At 45.1% G+C, this 18064-nt stretch overlaps 1 long non-coding RNA gene across 19 annotated transcripts; it reads left to right on the top strand.

Moving 5' to 3' along the window:
- Nucleotides 1-6317: 6317 nt before the first annotated feature.
- Nucleotides 6318-12946, top strand: LOC127928814 (uncharacterized). 19 transcript variants are annotated; one of them, XR_008132322.1, is made up of 5 exons: nt 6590-6793; nt 7989-8156; nt 8535-8702; nt 12156-12407; nt 12450-12946. It is a non-coding gene; the product is annotated as an uncharacterized LOC127928814 (long non-coding RNA). The 19 variants fall into 19 exon arrangements; XR_008132319.1 differs by having other exon boundaries at nt 7989-8072; XR_008132320.1 differs by lacking the exon at nt 7989-8156 and adding an exon at nt 8241-8324.
- Nucleotides 12947-18064: the final 5118 nt, after the last annotated feature.

Consider the following 18064-nt stretch of genomic DNA (forward strand, 5'->3'; position numbering starts at 1 on the left):
ATCCTGTAGTAGAGATCAGTCCTTAGAGATCAGTCCTGTAGAGATCAGTCCTGTAGTAGAGATCAGTCCTGTAGTAGAGATCAGTCCTGTAGTAGAGATCAGTCCTGTAGAGATCAGTCCTGTAGTAGAGATCAGTCCTGTAGTAGAGATCAGTCCTGTAGTAGAGATCAGTCCTGTAGAGATCAGTCCTGTAGTAGAGATCAGTCCTGTAGAGATCAGTCCTGTAGTAGAGATCAGTCCTGTAGTAGAGATCAGTCCTGTAGAGATCATTCCTGTAGTAGAGATCAGTCCTGTAGAGATCATTCCTGTAGAGATCAGTCATGTAGTAGAGATCAGTCCTGTAGTAGAGATCAGTCCTATAGAGATCAGTCCTGTAGAGATCAGTCCTGTAGTAGAGATCAGTCCTGTAGTAGAGATCAGTCCTGTAGAGATCAGTCCTGTAGTAGAGATCAGTCCTGTAGAGATCAGTCCTGTAGAGATCAGTCCTGTAGTAGAGATCAGTCCTGTAGAGATCAGTCCTGTAGTAGAGATCAGTCCTGTAGAGATCAGTCCTTAGAGATCAGTCCTTAGAGATCAGTCCTTAGAGATCAGTCCTGTAGTAGAGATCAGTCCTGTAGTAGAGATCAGTCCTGTAGAGATCAGTCCTGTAGTAGAGATCAGTCCTGTAGAGATCAGTCCTGTAGTAGAGATCAGTCCTTAGAGATCAGTCCTGTAGTAGAGATCAGTCCTTAGAGATCAGTCCTTAGAGATCAGTCCTGTAGTAGAGATCAGTCCTTAGAGATCAGTCCTGTAGAGATCAGTCCTGTAGTAGAGATCAGTCCTGTAGTAGAGATCAGTCCTTAGAGATCAGTCCTGTAGAGATCAGTCCTGTAGTAGAGATCAGTCCTTGGAGATCAGTCCTGTAGAGATCAGTCCTGTAGTAGAGATCAGTCCTTAGAGATCAGTCCTGTAGTAGAGATCAGTCCTGTAGAGATCAGTCCTGTAGAGATCAGTCCTGTAGTAGAGATCAGTCCTGTAGTAGATCAGTCCTGTAGTAGAGATCAGTCCTGTAGAGATCAGTCCTGTAGTAGAGATCAGTCCTGTAGAGATCAGTCCTGTAAAGATCAGTCCTGTAGAGATCAGTCCTGTAGAGATCAGTCCTGTAGTAGAGATCAGTCCTTAGAGATCAGTCCTGTAGTAGAGATCAGTCCTTAGAGATCAGTCCTTAGAGATCAGTCCTGTTGTAGAGATCAGTCCTGTAGAGATCAGTCCTGTAGAGATCAGTCCTGTAGTAGAGATCAGTCCTTAGAGATCAGTCCTGTAGTAGAGATCAGTCCTTAGAGATCAGTCCTGTAGTAGAGATCAGTCCTGTAGTAGAGATCAGTCCTGTAGTAGAGATCAGTCCTTAGAGATCAGTCCTGTAGTAGAGATCAGTCCTTAGAGATCAGTCCTTAGAGATCAGTCCTGTTGTAGAGATCAGTCCTTAGAGATCAGTCCTGTAGAGATCAGTCCTGTAGTAGAGATCAGTCCTTAGAGATCAGTCCTGTAGAGATCAGTCCTTAGAGATCAGTCCTGTGACTGAGATCAGTCCTGTAGTAGAGATCAGTCCTTAGAGATCAGTCCTTAGAGATCAGTCCTTAGAGATCAGTCCTGTAAAGATCAGTCCTTAGAGATCAGTCCTGTAGTAGAGATCAGTCCTTAGAGATCAGTCCTGTAGTAGAGATCAGTCCTTAGAAATCAGTCCTGTAGAGATCAGTCCTGTAGTAGAGATCAGTCCTGTAGTAGAGATCAGCCCTGTAGAGATCAGTCCTGTAGTAGAGATCAGTCCTGTAGTAGAGATCAGTCCTGTAGTAGAGATCAGTCCTGTAGAGATCAGTCCTGTAGTAGAGATCAGTCCTTAGAGATCAGTCCTGTAGAGATCAGTCCTGTAGTAGAGATCAGTCCTGTAGTAGAGATCAGTCCTGTAGTAGAGATCAGTCCTGTAGAGATCAGTCCTGTAGTAGAGATCAGTCCTTAGAGATCAGTCCTTAGAGATCAGTCCTGTAGAGATCATTCCTGTAGTAGAGATCAGTCCCTAGAGATCAGTCCTGTAGTAGAGATCAGTCCTGTAGTAGAGATCAGTCCTGTAGTAGAGATCAGTCCTGTAGAGATCAGTCCTGTAGTAGAGATCAGTCCTGTAGAGATCAGTCCTGTAGTAGAGATCAGTCCTGTAGTAGAGATCAGTCCTTAGAGATCAGTCCTGTAGAGATCAGTCCTGTAGTAGAGATCAGTCCTGTAGTAGAGATCAGTCCTGTAGAGATCAGTCCTGTAGTAGAGATCAGTCCTGTAGTAGAGATCAGTCCTGTAGTAGAGATCAGTCCTGTAGAGATCAGTCCTGTAGAGATCAGTCCTGTAGTAGAGATCAGTCCTGTAGAGATCAGTCCTGTAGAGATCAGTCCTGTAGTAGAGATCAGTCCTGTAGTAGAGATCAGTCCTGTAGTAGAGATCAGTCCTGTAGTAGAGATCAGTCCTTAGAGATCAGTCCTGTAGTAGAGATCAGTCCTGTAGTAGAGATCAGTCCTTAGAGATCAGTCCTTAGAGATCAGTCCTTAGAGATCAGTCCTGTAGAGATCAGTCCTGTAGTTCTCTCTGTCGTCTTTTCTGCTCACGAACTAACAGGATTACTTAGCTCAATGGCATAGTAGCTACACACGTAATGGAGATTCTGTGAAACAGCTGAACCGGACACAGCAAAACAGATTAACAGCCATGGAGAAGGTGGGATGTCCTTATATGGACATCATACATCACAGTAATGTTCCCTCTAAACTGGTCACATGACCATGTGATCTCCCCTCAGACTTCTCCTCAGAGGAAATATGAGCCTGGGCAGAGGAAGCAGGAGATTGAACTTCACTCAACTTTCTCCAGTTTTCTCCTTTAGTTAACACTGTCAACATTTGTCTCTACTGTGGACTTGTGATCAAATCAATTCAATATTAGCCTCTTTCAATCTAATATACTGAAACAAATCAGGAGCAGCGCTCCTAGTGGCCGGGGACTTTAATGCAGGCAAACTTAAATCAGTTTTACCAAATTTCTACCAGCATGTCACCTGTGAAACCTCTAGACTAAATAAAAACTCTAGACTACCTTTACTCCACACACAGAGACGCGTACAAAGCTCTCACTCACCCTCCATTTGGAAAATATGACCATAATTCTGATTTCTCCTTCAAGCAAAAACTAAAGCAGGAAGTACCAGTGACTCGCTCAATACGGAAGTAGTCAGGTGAAGTGGATGCTACGCTACAGGATTGTTTTGTCCAGACTGGAATATGTTCCGGGACAAATCCAATTGCATTGAAGAGCACACCATCTCTGTCACTGGCTTCATCCGCCTTCAGCTACCTCTGTCTCTGGCTTCATCCGCCTTCAGCTACCTCTGTCACTGGCTTCATCCGCCTTCAGCTACCTCTGTCTCTGGCTTCATCCGCCTTCAGCTACCTCTGTCACTGGCTTCATCCGCCTTCAGCTACCTCTGTCTCTGGCTTCATCCGCCTTCAGCTACCTCTGTCTCTGGCTTCATCCGCCTTCAGCTACCTCTGTCACTGGCTTCATCCGCCTTGAGCTACCTCTGTCACTGGCTTCATCCGCCTTCAGCTACCTCTGTCACTGGCTTCATCCGCCTTCAGCTACCTCTGTCTCTGGCTTCATCCGCCTTCAGCTACCTCTGTCTCTGGCTTCATCCGCCTTCAGCTACCTCTGTCACTGGCTTCATCCGCCTTCAGCTACCTCTGTCACTGGCTTCATCCGCCTTGAGCTACCTCTGTCACTGGCTTCATCCGCCTTGAGCTACCTCTGTCACTGGCTTCATCCGCCTTGAGCTACCTCTGTCACTGGCTTCATCCGCCTTGGGCTACCTCTGTCACTGGCTTCATCCGCCTTGAGCTACCTCTGTCACTGGCTTCATCCGCCTTGGGCTACCTCTGTCACTGGCTTCATCCGCCTTGAGCTACCTCTGTCACTGGCTTCATCCGCCTTGGGCTACCTCTGTCACTGGCTTCATCCGCCTTCAGCTACCTCTGTCACTGGCTTCATCCGCCTTGAGCTACCTCTGTCACTGGCTTCATCCGCCTTGGGCTACCTCTGTCACTGGCTTCATCCGCCTTCAGCTACCTCTGTCACTGGCTTCATCCGCCTTGGGCTACCTCTGTCACTGGCTTCATCCGCCTTGAGCTACCTCTGTCACTGGCTTCATCCGCCTTCAGCTACCTCTGTCACTGGCTTCATCCGCCTTCAGCTACCTCTGTCACTGGCTTCATCCGCCTTCAGCTACCTCTGTCACTGGCTTCATCCGCCTTGAGCTACCTCTGTCACTGGCTTCATCCGCCTTCAGCTACCTCTGTCACTGGCTTCATCCGCCTTGAGCTACCTCTGTCACTGGCTTCATCCGCCTTCAGCTACCTCTGTCACTGGCTTCATCCGCCTTGGGCTACCTCTGTCACTGGCTTCATCCGCCTTGGGCTACCTCTGTCACTGGCTTCATCCGCCTTCAGCTACCTCTGTCTCTGGCTTCATCCGCCTTGAGCTACCTCTGTCACTGGCTTCATCCGCCTTCAGCTACCTCTGTCTCTGACTTCATCCGCCTTGGGCTACCTCTGTCACTGGCTTCATCCGCCTTGGGCTACCTCTGTCACTGGCTTCATCCGCCTTGGGCTACCTCTGTCACTGGCTTCATCCGCCTTGGGCTACCTCTGTCACTGGCTTCATCCGCCTTGGGCTACCTCTGTCACTGGCTTCATCCGCCTTGAGCTACCTCTGTCTCTGGCTTCATCCGCCTTGAGCTACCTCTGTCACTGGCTTCATCCGCCTTGAGCTACCTCTGTCACTGGCTTCATCCGCCTTGAGCTACCTCTGTCACTGGCTTCATCCGCCTTGGGCTACCTCTGTCACTGGCTTCATCCGCCTTGAGCTACCTCTGTCACTGGCTTCATCCGCCTTGAGCTACCTCTGTCACTGGCTTCATCCGCCTTGGGCTACCTCTGTCACTGGCTTCATCCGCCTTGAGCTAAATGCTAGAGCTGCCGCTTTCTAGGAGAGGGTACGCTTGTAAGAAATCCAGCTATGCCTTCAGACGAACCATCAAACAGGCAAAGCGTCAATACAGGACTAAGATTGAATCCTACTACATCGGCTCTGACGCTCGTCGGATGTGGCAGGGCTTGAAAACTATTACGGACTACAAAGGGAAACCCAGCCATGAGCTGCCCAGTGACGCGAGCCTACCAGACAAGCTACATGTTTTTATGCTCGCTTTGAGGCAAGCAACACTGAAGCATTGCAGAGAGCACCAGCTGTTCCGGACGACTGTGTGATCACACTCTCCGTAGTCGATGTGAGCAAGACCTTTAAACAGGTCACAAAGCCAGACTGATTACAGCCAGAAGGATTACAGTCAGACGGATTGTACTAAAAGAACGCGCAGACCAACTGGCAAGTGTCTTCACTGACCGGTTCAACCTCTCCCTGACCGAGTCTGTAATACCAACACGTTTCAAACAGACCACCATAGTCCCTGTGCCAAAGAGAGCGAAGGTAACCTGCCTAAATTATTGCCGCCCCGTAGCACTCACGTCAGTAGCCATGAAATGCTTTGAAAGGATGGTCATGACTCATATCAACAGCATTCTCCCGGATACCCTAGACCCACTTCAAAATCGCATACCGCCCCAACAGATCCACAGATGACACAATCTCTATTGCACTCCACACTGCCCTTTCCCACCTGGACCTGGACAAAAGGAACACCTACAGTATGTGAGAATTCTGTTCATTGACAACAGTTCAGCGTTCAACACAATAGTGCCCACAAAGCTCATCACTAAGTTTAGGACCCTGGGACTAAACACCTCCCTCTACAACTGGATCCTGGACTTCCTGACAGGCCGCCCCCAGGTGGTAAGGGTAGGCAACAACACATCTGCCACGCTGATCCTCAACACTGGAGCTCCTCAGGGGTGAGTGCTCAGTCCCTCCTGTACTCCCTGTTCACCCGTAAGAATGCATTTTTTTTTTGTAAAGTGGTTTCTTGCATCAAACAAGAAAACAAAATGTTTAGTCACCTCCGTGTCTGAAGGACAAGTGGATTAACAGGTTAATGTGTCTTTCAAAAGTCTGATGGAATGTGGACGTTGAACACATTGGCTGCTACTGTAGTCTGAATGATAGAACAGCTCACTTCCATGTTAAAATATTATGGGATGCATTTTCCCTATTATTTTTTATGGTAGACTTCTCTGGTAGGCCTACATTATGATCAAATACCCACAGTAGCCTACTTGGCCACTGTTAAAACTGTAACTTAAAGTGGGTACAGCCTCCGTGTTCACAGTAAAACTGTAACTTAAAGCAGGTACAGCCTCCGTGTTCACAGTAAAACTGTAACTTAAAGTGGGTACAGCCTCAGTGTTCACAGTAAAACTGTAACTTAAAGTGGGTACAGCCTCCGTGTCCACAGTAAATCTGTAACTTAAAGTGGGTACAGCCTCAGTGTTCACAGTAAAACTGTAACTTAAAGCAGGTAGAGCCTCCGTGTTCACAGTAAAACTGTAACTTAAAGTGGGTACAGCCTCAGTGTTCACAGTAAAACTGTAACATAAAGTGGGTACAGCCTCAGTGTTCACAGTAAAACTGTAACTTAACGAGGGGACAGCCTCAGTGTTCACAGTAAAACTGTAACTTAAAGTGGGTACAGCCTCAGTGTTCACAGTAAAACTGTAACTTAACGAGGGGACAGCCTCAGTGTTCACAGTAAAACTGTAACTTAAAGTGGGTACAGCCTCCGTGTCCACAGTAAATCTGTAACTTAAAGTGGGGACAGCCTCAGTGTTCACAGTAAAACTGTAACTTAAAGTGGGTGCAGCCTCCGTGTTCACAGTAAATCTGTAACTTAAAGAGGGGACAGCCTCAGTGTTCACAGTAAAACTAACTTAAAGTGGGGACAGCCTCAGTGTTCACAGTAAAACTGTAACTTAAAGAGGGGACAGCCTCAGTGTTCACAGTAAAACTGTAACTTAAAGAGGGGACAGCCTCAGTGTTCACAGTAAAACTGTAACTTAAAGTGGGTACAGCCTCCGTGTTCACAGTAAAACTGTAACTTAAAGTGGGTGCAGCCTCCGTGTTCACAGTAAATCTGTAACTTAAAGAGGGGACAGCCTCAGTGTTCACAGTAAAACTAACTTAAAGTGGGGACAGCCTCAGTGTTCACAGTAAAACTGTAACTTAAAGAGGGGACAGCCTCAGTGTTCACAGTAAAACTGTAACTTTGGGGACAGCCTCAGTGTTCACAGTAAAACTGTAACTTAAAGTGGGGACAGCCTCAGTGTTCACAGTAAAACTGTAACTTAAAGTGGGTACAGCCTCCGTGTTCACAGTAAATCTGTAACTTAAAGTGGGTACAGCCTCCGTGTTCACAGTAAATCTGTAACTTAAAGTGGGTACAGCCCTCAGTGTTCACAGTAAAACTAACTTAAAGTGGGGACAGCCTCAGTGTTCACAGTAAAACTAACTTAAAGTGTAACTTAAAGCAGGTACAGCCTCAGTGTTCACAGTAAAACTGTAACTTAAATGGGACAGCCTCAGTGTTCAAGTAAAACTGTAAAACTGTACAGCCTCAGTGTTCACAGTAAAACTGTAAAAGTGGGTACAGCCTCCAGTGTTCACAGTAAAACTGTAACTTAAAGTGGGTAAAGCCTCCGTGGTAAATCTGTAACTTAAAGTGGGTACAGCCTCCGTGTTCACAGTAAATCTGTAACTTAAAGTGGGTACAGCCTCAGTGTTCACAGTAAAACTAACTTAAAGTGGGGACAGCCTCAGTGTTCACAGTAAAACTAACTTAAAGCAGGTAGAGCCTCCGTGTTCACAGTAAAACTGTAACTTAAAGAGGGGACAGCCTCAGTGTTCACAGTAAAACTAACTTAAAGTGGGGACAGCCTCAGTGTTCATAGTAAAACTGTAACTTAAAGCAGGTACAGCCTCAGTGTTCACAGTAAATCTGTAACTTAAAGAGGGGACAGCCTCAGTGTTCACAGTAAAACTGTAACTTAAAGTGGGTACAGCCTCAGTGTTCACAGTAAATCTGTAACTTAAAGTGGGTACAGCCTCAGTGTTCACAGTAAAACTGTAACTTAAAGCAGGTACAGCCTCCGTGTTCACAGTAAAACTGTAACTTAAAGTGGGTACAGCCTCAGTGTTCACAGTAAAACTGTAACTTAAAGCAGGTACAGCCTCAGTGTTCACAGTAAAACTGTAACTTAAAGTGGGGACAGCCTCAGTGTTCACAGTAAAACTGTAACTTAAAGTGGGTACAGCCTCCGTGTCCACAGTAAATCTGTAACTTAAAGTGGGTACAGCCTCCGTGTTCACAGTAAATCTGTAACTTAAAGTGGGTACAGCCTCAGTGTTCACAGTAAAACTGTAACTTAAAGTGGGTACAGTCTCAGTGTTCACAGTAAAACTGTAACTTAAAGTGGGTACAGCCTCAGTGTTCACAGTAAAACTGTAACTTAAAGCAGGTACAGCCTCAGTGTTCACAGTAAAACTGTAACTTAACGAGGGGACAGCCTCAGTGTTCACAGTAAAACTGTAACTTAAAGCAGGTACAGCCTCAGTGTTCACAGTAAAACTGTAACTTAACGAGGGGACAGCCTCAGTGTTCACAGTAAAACTGTAACTTAAAGTGGGTACAGCCTCCGTGTCCACAGTAAATCTGTAACTTAAAGTGGGGACAGCCTCAGTGTTCACAGTAAAACTGTAACTTAAAGTGGGTGCAGCCTCCGTGTTCACAGTAAATCTGTAACTTAAAGAGGGGACAGCCTCAGTGTTCACAGTAAAACTAACTTAAAGTGGGGACAGCCTCAGTGTTCACAGTAAAACTGTAACTTAAAGAGGGGACAGCCTCAGTGTTCACAGTAAAACTGTAACTTAAAGAGGGGACAGCCTCAGTGTTCACAGTAAAACTGTAACTTAAAGTGGGTACAGCCTCCGTGTTCACAGTAAAACTGTAACTTAAAGTGGGTGCAGCCTCCGTGTTCACAGTAAATCTGTAACTTAAAGAGGGGACAGCCTCAGTGTTCACAGTAAAACTAACTTAAAGTGGGGACAGCCTCAGTGTTCACAGTAAAACTGTAACTTAAAGAGGGGACAGCCTCAGTGTTCACAGTAAAACTGTAACTTAAAGTGGGTACAGCCTCCGTGTCCACAGTAAATCTGTAACTTAAAGTGGGTACAGCCTCCGTGTTCACAGTAAATCTGTAACTTAAAGTGGGTACAGCCTCAGTGTTCACAGTAAAACTAACTTAAAGTGGGGACAGCCTCAGTGTTCACAGTAAAACTGTAACTTAAAGAGGGGACAGCCTCAGTGTTCACAGTAAAACTGTAACTTAAAGTGGGTACAGCCTCCGTGTCCACAGTAAATCTGTAACTTAAAGTGGGTACAGCCTCCGTGTTCACAGTAAATCTGTAACTTAAAGTGGGTACAGCCTCAGTGTTCACAGTAAAACTAACTTAAAGTGGGGACAGCCTCAGTGTTCACAGTAAAACTAACTTAAAGCAGGTAGAGCCTCCGTGTTCACAGTAAAACTGTAACTTAAATAGGGGACAGCCTCAGTGTTCACAGTAAAACTGTAACTTAAAGTGGGTACAGCCTCAGTGTTCACAGTAAAACTGTAACTTAAAGTGGGTACAGCCTCCGTGTCCACAGTAAATCTGTAACTTAAAGTGGGTACAGCCTCCGTGTTCACAGTAAATCTGTAACTTAAAGTGGGTACAGCCTCAGTGTTCACAGTAAAACTAACTTAAAGTGGGGACAGCCTCAGTGTTCACAGTAAAACTAACTTAAAGCAGGTAGAGCCTCCGTGTTCACAGTAAAACTGTAACTTAAAGAGGGGACAGCCTCAGTGTTCACAGTAAAACTAACTTAAAGTGGGGACAGCCTCAGTGTTCATAGTAAAACTGTAACTTAAAGCAGGTACAGCCTCAGTGTTCACAGTAAATCTGTAACTTAAAGAGGGGACAGCCTCAGTGTTCACAGTAAAACTGTAACTTAAAGTGGGTACAGCCTCAGTGTTCACAGTAAATCTGTAACTTAAAGTGGGTACAGCCTCAGTGTTCACAGTAAAACTGTAACTTAAAGCAGGTACAGCCTCCGTGTTCACAGTAAAACTGTAACTTAAAGTGGGTACAGCCTCAGTGTTCACAGTAAAACTGTAACTTAAAGCAGGTACAGCCTCAGTGTTCACAGTAAAACTGTAACTTAAAGTGGGGACAGCCTCAGTGTTCACAGTAAAACTGTAACTTAAAGTGGGTACAGCCTCCGTGTCCACAGTAAATCTGTAACTTAAAGTGGGTACAGCCTCCGTGTTCACAGTAAATCTGTAACTTAAAGTGGGTACAGCCTCAGTGTTCACAGTAAAACTGTAACTTAAAGTGGGTACAGCCTCAGTGTTCACAGTAAAACTGTAACTTAAAGCGGGTACAGCCTCAGTGTTCACAGTAAAACTGTAACTTAAAGTGGGTACAGCCTCAGTGTTCACAGTAAAACTGTAACTTAACGAGGGGACAGCCTCAGTGTTCACAGTAAAACTGTAACTTAAAGTGGGTACAGCCTCAGTGTTCACAGTAAAACTGTAACTTAACGAGGGGACAGCCTCAGTGTTCACAGTAAAACTGTAACTTAAAGTGGGTACAGCCTCCGTGTCCACAGTAAATCTGTAACTTAAAGTGGGGACAGCCTCAGTGTTCACAGTAAAACTGTAACTTAAAGTGGGTGCAGCCTCCGTGTTCACAGTAAATCTGTAACTTAAAGAGGGGACAGCCTCAGTGTTCACAGTAAAACTAACTTAAAGTGGGGACAGCCTCAGTGTTCACAGTAAAACTGTAACTTAAAGAGGGGACAGCCTCAGTGTTCACAGTAAAACTGTAACTTAAAGAGGGACAGCCTCAGTGTTCACAGTAAAACTGTAACTTAAAGTGGGTACAGCCTCCGTGTTCACAGTAAAACTGTAACTTAAAGTGGGTGCAGCCTCCGTGTTCACAGTAAATCTGTAACTTAAAGAGGGGACAGCCTCAGTGTTCACAGTAAAACTAACTTAAAGTGGGGACAGCCTCAGTGTTCACAGTAAAACTGTAACTTAAAGAGGGGACAGCCTCAGTGTTCACAGTAAAACTGTAACTTAAAGTGGGTACAGCCTCCGTGTCCACAGTAAATCTGTAACTTAAAGTGGGTACAGCCTCCGTGTTCACAGTAAATCTGTAACTTAAAGTGGGTACAGCCTCAGTGTTCACAGTAAAACTAACTTAAAGTGGGGACAGCCTCAGTGTTCACAGTAAAACTAACTTAAAGCAGGTAGAGCCTCCGTGTTCACAGTAAAACTGTAACTTAAAGAGGGGACAGCCTCAGTGTTCACAGTAAAACTAACTTAAAGTGGGGACAGCCTCAGTGTTCACAGTAAAACTGTAACTTAAAGAGGGGACAGCCTCAGTGTTCACAGTAAAACTGTAACTTAAAGTGGGTACAGCCTCAGTGTTCACAGTAAAACTGTAACTTAAAGTGGGTACAGCCTCCGTGTCCACAGTAAATCTGTAACTTAAAGTGGGTACAGCCTCCGTGTTCACAGTAAATCTGTAACTTAAAGTGGGTACAGCCTCAGTGTTCACAGTAAAACTAACTTAAAGTGGGGACAGCCTCAGTGTTCACAGTAAAACTAACTTAAAGCAGGTAGAGCCTCCGTGTTCACAGTAAAACTGTAACTTAAAGAGGGGACAGCCTCAGTGTTCACAGTAAAACTAACTTAAAGTGGGGACAGCCTCAGTGTTCATAGTAAAACTGTAACTTAAAGCAGGTACAGCCTCAGTGTTCACAGTAAATCTGTAACTTAAAGAGGGGACAGCCTCAGTGTTCACAGTAAAACTGTAACTTAAAGCAGGTACAGCCTCTGTGTTCACAGTAGAACTGTAACTTAAAGTGGGTACAGCCTCAGTGTTCACAGTAAATCTGTAACTTAAAGTGGGTACAGCCTCAGTGTTCACAGTAAAACTGTAACTTAAAGCAGGTACAGCCTCCGTGTTCACAGTAAAACTGTAACTTAAAGTGGGTACAGCCTCAGTGTTCACAGTAAAACTGTAACTTAAAGCAGGTACAGCCTCAGTGTTCACAGTAAAACTGTAACTTAAAGTGGGGACAGCCTCAGTGTTCACAGTAAAACTGTAACTTAAAGTGGGTACAGCCTCAGTGTTCACAGTAAAACTGTAACTTAAAGTGGGTACAGCCTCAGTGTTCACAGTAAAACTGTAACTTAAAGTGGGTACAGCCTCAGTGTTCACAGTAAAACTGTAACTTAAAGTGGGTACAGCCTCAGTGTTCACAGTAAAACTGTAACTTAAAGTGGGTACAGCCTCAGTGTTCACAGTAAAACTGTAACTTAAAGCAGGTACAGCCTCAGTGTTCACAGTAAAACTGTAACTTAAAGTGGGTACAGCCTCAGTGTTCACAGTAAAACTGTAACTTAAAGCAGGTACAGCCTCAGTGTTCACAGTAAAACTGTAACTTAAAGTGGGTACAGCCTCCGTGTTCACAGTAAAACTGTAACTTAAAGTGGGGACAGCCTCAGTGTTCACAGTAAAACTGTAACTTAAAGTGGGTACAGCCTCCGTGTTCACAGTAAAACTGTAACTTAAAGTGGGTACAGCCTCCGTGTTCACAGTAAAACTGTAACTTAAAGTGGGTACAGCCTCAGTGTTCACAGTAAAACTGTAACTTAAAGTGGGTACAGCCTCAGTGTTCACAGTAAAACTGTAACTTAAAGCAGGTACAGCCTCAGTGTTCACAGTAAAACTGTAACTTAAAGTGGGTACAGCCTCAGTGTTCACAGTAAAACTGTAACTTAAAGAGGGGACAGCCTCAGTGTTCACAGTAAAACTGTAACTTAACGAGGGACAGCCTCAGTGTTCACAGTAAAACTGTAACTTAACGAGGGGACAGCCTCAGTGTTCACAGTAAAACTGTAACTTAAAGTGGGTGCAGCCTCCGTGTTCACAGTAAACGCACCCCTGGAAGTCGCACAGAATTTTCACAACGTTCAGGTATGAGCTCAAGCAGTCCTGAAATGTGCCCCCCTCCCGAAAAGAGGAATTGAACATCTGGGCATGCTAGGTGAACAACCATAGAGAAGCTGGGATGTCCTAACATGGTCATGACTTCATCACACATGTGAGCCTAGTGGATCTGTCACATTTGTTCTAGTTGATTTTTAACGAAGCATTGAGCACATTGTTAAATAAATGTTTAGCAAAAAAAGAAAATGGAATCAAAAATAATTGAAGGACTAGGTTGTCTGTATCGTGAGCCAACTGAGCCGAGTGGGTCCTGTCTATTGTACACGGAGAAAGGGTCTCTGCTGTCGATATACAGACCAGGCCTGTTCCTCACTCAGTCAGACAGATCCAATGGTATAGAGACAGAGTCCCTAATGGCAGGGAATAGGGCTGTAGTATAAAGTAGTGTACTATATAGGGAATAGGGCTCCATGTGGAACACAGCGACAGATTAATTCACATGTCTGTGTTTTGGCACCACAGCACCTAAACACCGTCATGTCAAGCTCTCATTGTGGAGACACTCAGAGAAGGACATGTCTTGAAAATATCAGCGTCTATGAGAAGTGTGTGTGTGTGTGTGTGTGTGTGTGTGTGTGTGTGTGTGTGTGTGTGTGTGTGTGTGTGTGTGTGTGTGTGTGTGTGTGTGTGTGTGTGTGTGTGTGTGTGTGTGTGTGTGTGTGTGTGTGTGTGTGTGTGTGTGTGTGTGTAGCTAGTGAAGGTCATTATTACCATGTAGGTTACATATAAATAATGTTTTGTTAATATACACACATCAGAGAGTGGTAACTATGCCAAGTTACTCTCAGACATAGAGGTGAGGAGTAAGAAGTAGAATGTAATTTGGGGGTTGTCCGTCATCTACTAAGACAGTCGTTGGGTCTGAGTTGGATGGAGAGATGGATGGAGAGATGGATGGAGAGATGGTTGGAGAGATGGATGGAGAGATGGATGGAGAGATGGATGGAGAGATGGATGGAGAGATGGTTGGAGAGATGGATGGAGAGATGGTTGGAGAGATGGATGGAGAGATGGATGGAGAGATGGATGGAGAGATGGATGGAGAGATGGATGGAGAGATGGATGGAGAGATGGATGGAGAGATGGATGGAGAGATGGATGGAGAGATGGATGGAGAGATGGATGGAGAGATGGATGGAGAGATGGATGGAGAGATGGATGGAGAGATGGATGGAGAGATGGATGGAGAGATGGTTGGAGAGATGGATGGAGAGATGGATGGAGAGATGGATGGAGAGATGGATGGAGAGATGGATGGAGAGATGGTTGGAGAGATTGACTGGATCAGACTGGATGTACTGTAGTCTGCTGTAGAGATATCAGACTGGATGTCCTGTAGTCTACTGTAGAGATATCAGACTGGATGTACTGTAGTCTACTGTTGAGATATCAGACTGGATGTCCTGTAGTCTACTGTAGAGATATCAGACTGGATGTTCTGTAGTCTACTGTTGAGATATCAGACTGGATGTACTGTAGTCTACTGTAGAGATATCAGACTGGATGTCCTGTAGTCTACTGTAGAGATATCAGACTGGATGTTCTGTAGTCTACTGTTGAGATATCAGACTGGATGTCCTGTAGTCTACTGTAGAGATATCAGACTGGATGTTCTGTAGTCTACTGTTGAGATATCAGACTGGATGTCCTGTAGTCTACTGTAGAGATATCAGACTGGATGTTCTGTAGTCTACTGTTGAGATATCAGACTGGATGTCCTGTAGTCTACTGTAGAGATATCAGACTGGATGTCCTGTAGTCTACTGTAGAGATATCAGACTGGATGTCCTGTAGTCTACTGTAGAGATATCAGACTGGATGTCCTGTAGTCTACTGTAGAGATATCAGACTGGATGTCCTGTAGTCTACTGTAGAGATATCAGACTGGATGTCCAGTAGTCTACTGTTGAGATATCAGACTGGATGTCCTGTAGTCTACTGTAGAGATATCAGACTGGATGTTCAGTAGTCTACTGTAGAGATATCAGACTGGATGTACTGTAGTCTACTGTTGAGATATCAGACTGGATGTACTGTAGTCTACTGTAGAGATATCAGACTGGATGTACTGTAGTCTACTGTAGAGATATCAGACTGGATGTCCTGTAGTCTACTGTTGAGATATCAGACTGGATGTACTGTAGTCTACTGTAGAGATATCAGACTGGATGTACTGTAGTCTACTGTTGAGATATCAGACTGATGTTCAGTAGTCTACTGTAGAGATATCAGACTGGATGTTCAGTAGTCTACTGTAGAGATATCAGACTGGATGTACTGTAGTCTACTGTTGAGATATCAGACTGGATGTTCAGTAGTCTACTGTAGAGATATCAGACTGGATGTACTGTAGTCTGCTGTAGAGATATCAGACTGGATGTACTGTAGTCTACTGTTGAGATATCAGACTGGATGTTCAGTAGTCTACTGTAGAGATATCAGACTGGATGTTCAGTAGTCTACTGTAGAGATATCAGACTGGATGTCCTGTAGTCTACTGTAGAGATATCAGACTGGATGTCCTGTAGTCTACTGTAGAGATATCAGACTGGATGTTCTGTAGTCTACTGTAGAGATATCAGACTGGATGTCCTGTAGTCTACTGTAGAGATATCAGACTGGATGTTCTGTAGTCTACTGTAGAGATATCAGACTGGATGTTCAGTAGTCTACTGTAGAGATATCAGACTGGATGTTCAGTAGTCTACTGTAGAGATATCAGACTGGATGTCCTGTAGTCTACTGTAGAGATATCAGACTGGATGTCCTGTAGTCTACTGTAGAGATATCAGACTGGATGTCCTGTAGTCTACTGTAGAGATATCAGACTGGATGTCCTGTAGTCTACTGTTGAGATATCAGACAGGATGTCCTGTAGTCTACTGTAGAGATATCAGACTGTAATGTGTTCTAGCTTAGCGCAAAGCTGCCTGGCTAACTGCTGTATGTAATAACAGGTTGTATAATGGGGGAACACAGATGTTGCTTCCCAAATAACACCCTATTCTCTACATAGCACACTACTGTTCACCAGAGCATTATGGGCCCTGGTTCAAAACAGTGACATTATGTAGGGAACAGGAAGCCATTAGGGACACAGGCCAGCAGCACTCTGGCCTTCTGTCCTGCTTTCATAATGCTGACGTTGAATCCATTAGTGAATATCACGAAGCTTCAACGTTATCATAATATTATTCATAATAATCCCATGAAATGTCCATCAATTAGGAGGATCCCTTCCATGACAACAAAACCTGCTAAGTGTACGATGTCTACTGTGTATTTTTGTAGGACAGCCAAATTCAGTGAGAGGTTCTCAAGGAGAAAGCCTGGCCTAATTCAGAGAGAGGTTCTCAAGGAGAAAGCCTGGCCTAATTCAGAGAGAGGTTCTCAAGGAGAAAGCCTGGCCTAATTCAGAGTGGTTCTCAAGGAGACAGCCTGGCCAAATTCAGAGAGAGGTTCTCAAGGAGACAGCCTGGCCAAATTCAGAGAGAGGTTCTCAAGGAGAAAGCCTGGCCTAATTCAGAGAGGTTCTCAAGGAGAAAGCCTGGCCTAATTCAGAGAGAGGTTCTCAAGGAGAAAGCCTGGCCTAATTCAGAGTGGTTCTCAAGGAGACAGCCTGGCCAAATTCAGAGAGTGGTTCTCAAGGAGACAGCCTGGCCAAATTCAGAGAGAGGTTCTTAAGGAGAAAGCCTGGCCTAATTCAGAGTGGTTCTCAAGGAGACAGCCTGGCCTAATTCAGAGAGAGGTTCTCAAGGAGAAAGCCTGGCCTAATTCAGAGTGGTTCTCAAGGAGACAGCCTGGCCTAATTCAGAGAGAGGTTCTCAAGGAGACAGCCTGGCCTAATTCAGAGAGAGATCCTCAAGGAGACAGCCTGGCCTAATTCAGTGAGAGGTTCTCAAGGAGAAAGCCTGGCCTAATTCAGAGAGAGGTTCTCAAGGAGAAAGCCTGGCCTAATTCAGTGAGAGGTTCTCAAGGAGGCAGCCTGGCCTAATTCAGAGAGAGGTTCTCAAGGAGAAAGCCTGGCCTAATTCAGAGAGAGGTTCTGAAGGAGAAAGCCTGGCCTAATTCAGAGAGAGGTTCTCAAGGAGAAAGCCTGGCCTAATTCAGAGAGAGGTTCTCAAGGAGAAAGCCTGGCCTAATTCAGAGAGAGGTTCTCAAGGAGAAAGCCTGGCCTAATTCAGAGAGAAGTTCTCAAGGAGAAAGCCTGGCCTAATTCAGAGAGAGGTTCTGAAGGAGAAAGCCTGGCCTAATTCAGAGAGAGGTTCTCAAGGAGACAGCCTGGCCTAATTCAGAGAGAGATTCTCAAGGAGAAAGCCTGGCCTAATTCAGAGAGAGGTTCTCAAGGAGGCAGCCTGGCCTAATTCAGAGAGAGGTTCTCAAGGAGAAAGCCTGGCCTAATTCAGAGAGAGGTTCTCAAGGAGAAAGCCTGGCCTAATTCAGAGAGAGGTTCTCAAGGAGAAAGCCTGGCCCAATTCAGAGAGGTTCTCAAGGAGGCAGCCTGGCCTAATTCAGAGAGGTTCTCAAGGAGAAAGCCTGGCCTAATTCAGTGAGAGGTTCTCACCGTCCTTCTGTAGTCCTTCTGTAGCTCAGTTGGTAGAGCATGGCGCTTGTAAAGCCAGGGTAGTGGGTTCGATCCCCGGTACCACCCATACGTAGAATGTATGCACACATGACTGTAAGTTGCTTTGGATAAAAGCATCTGCTAAATGGCATATATTATTTTATTATTATTAAGGAGACAGCCTGGCCTAATTCAGTGAGAGGTTCTGAAGGACCCTGAGTGCATCCCAAATGGCACCCTATTCCCTATAAAGTAGACTGCTTTGGACAACAGCTCTACAGTCCCAGTCAGGATTAGATAGAACTGTCGAGAAAACAACCTGTGGTTACCTAGGTTACCCCATTGGCTCACAGCAACAACAAAAAC

The sequence above is a fragment of the Oncorhynchus keta genome, unplaced genomic scaffold (assembly GCF_023373465.1).
Source record: "Oncorhynchus keta strain PuntledgeMale-10-30-2019 unplaced genomic scaffold, Oket_V2 Un_scaffold_4116_pilon_pilon, whole genome shotgun sequence".
Taxonomy (NCBI): Eukaryota; Metazoa; Chordata; class Actinopteri; order Salmoniformes; family Salmonidae; genus Oncorhynchus; species Oncorhynchus keta.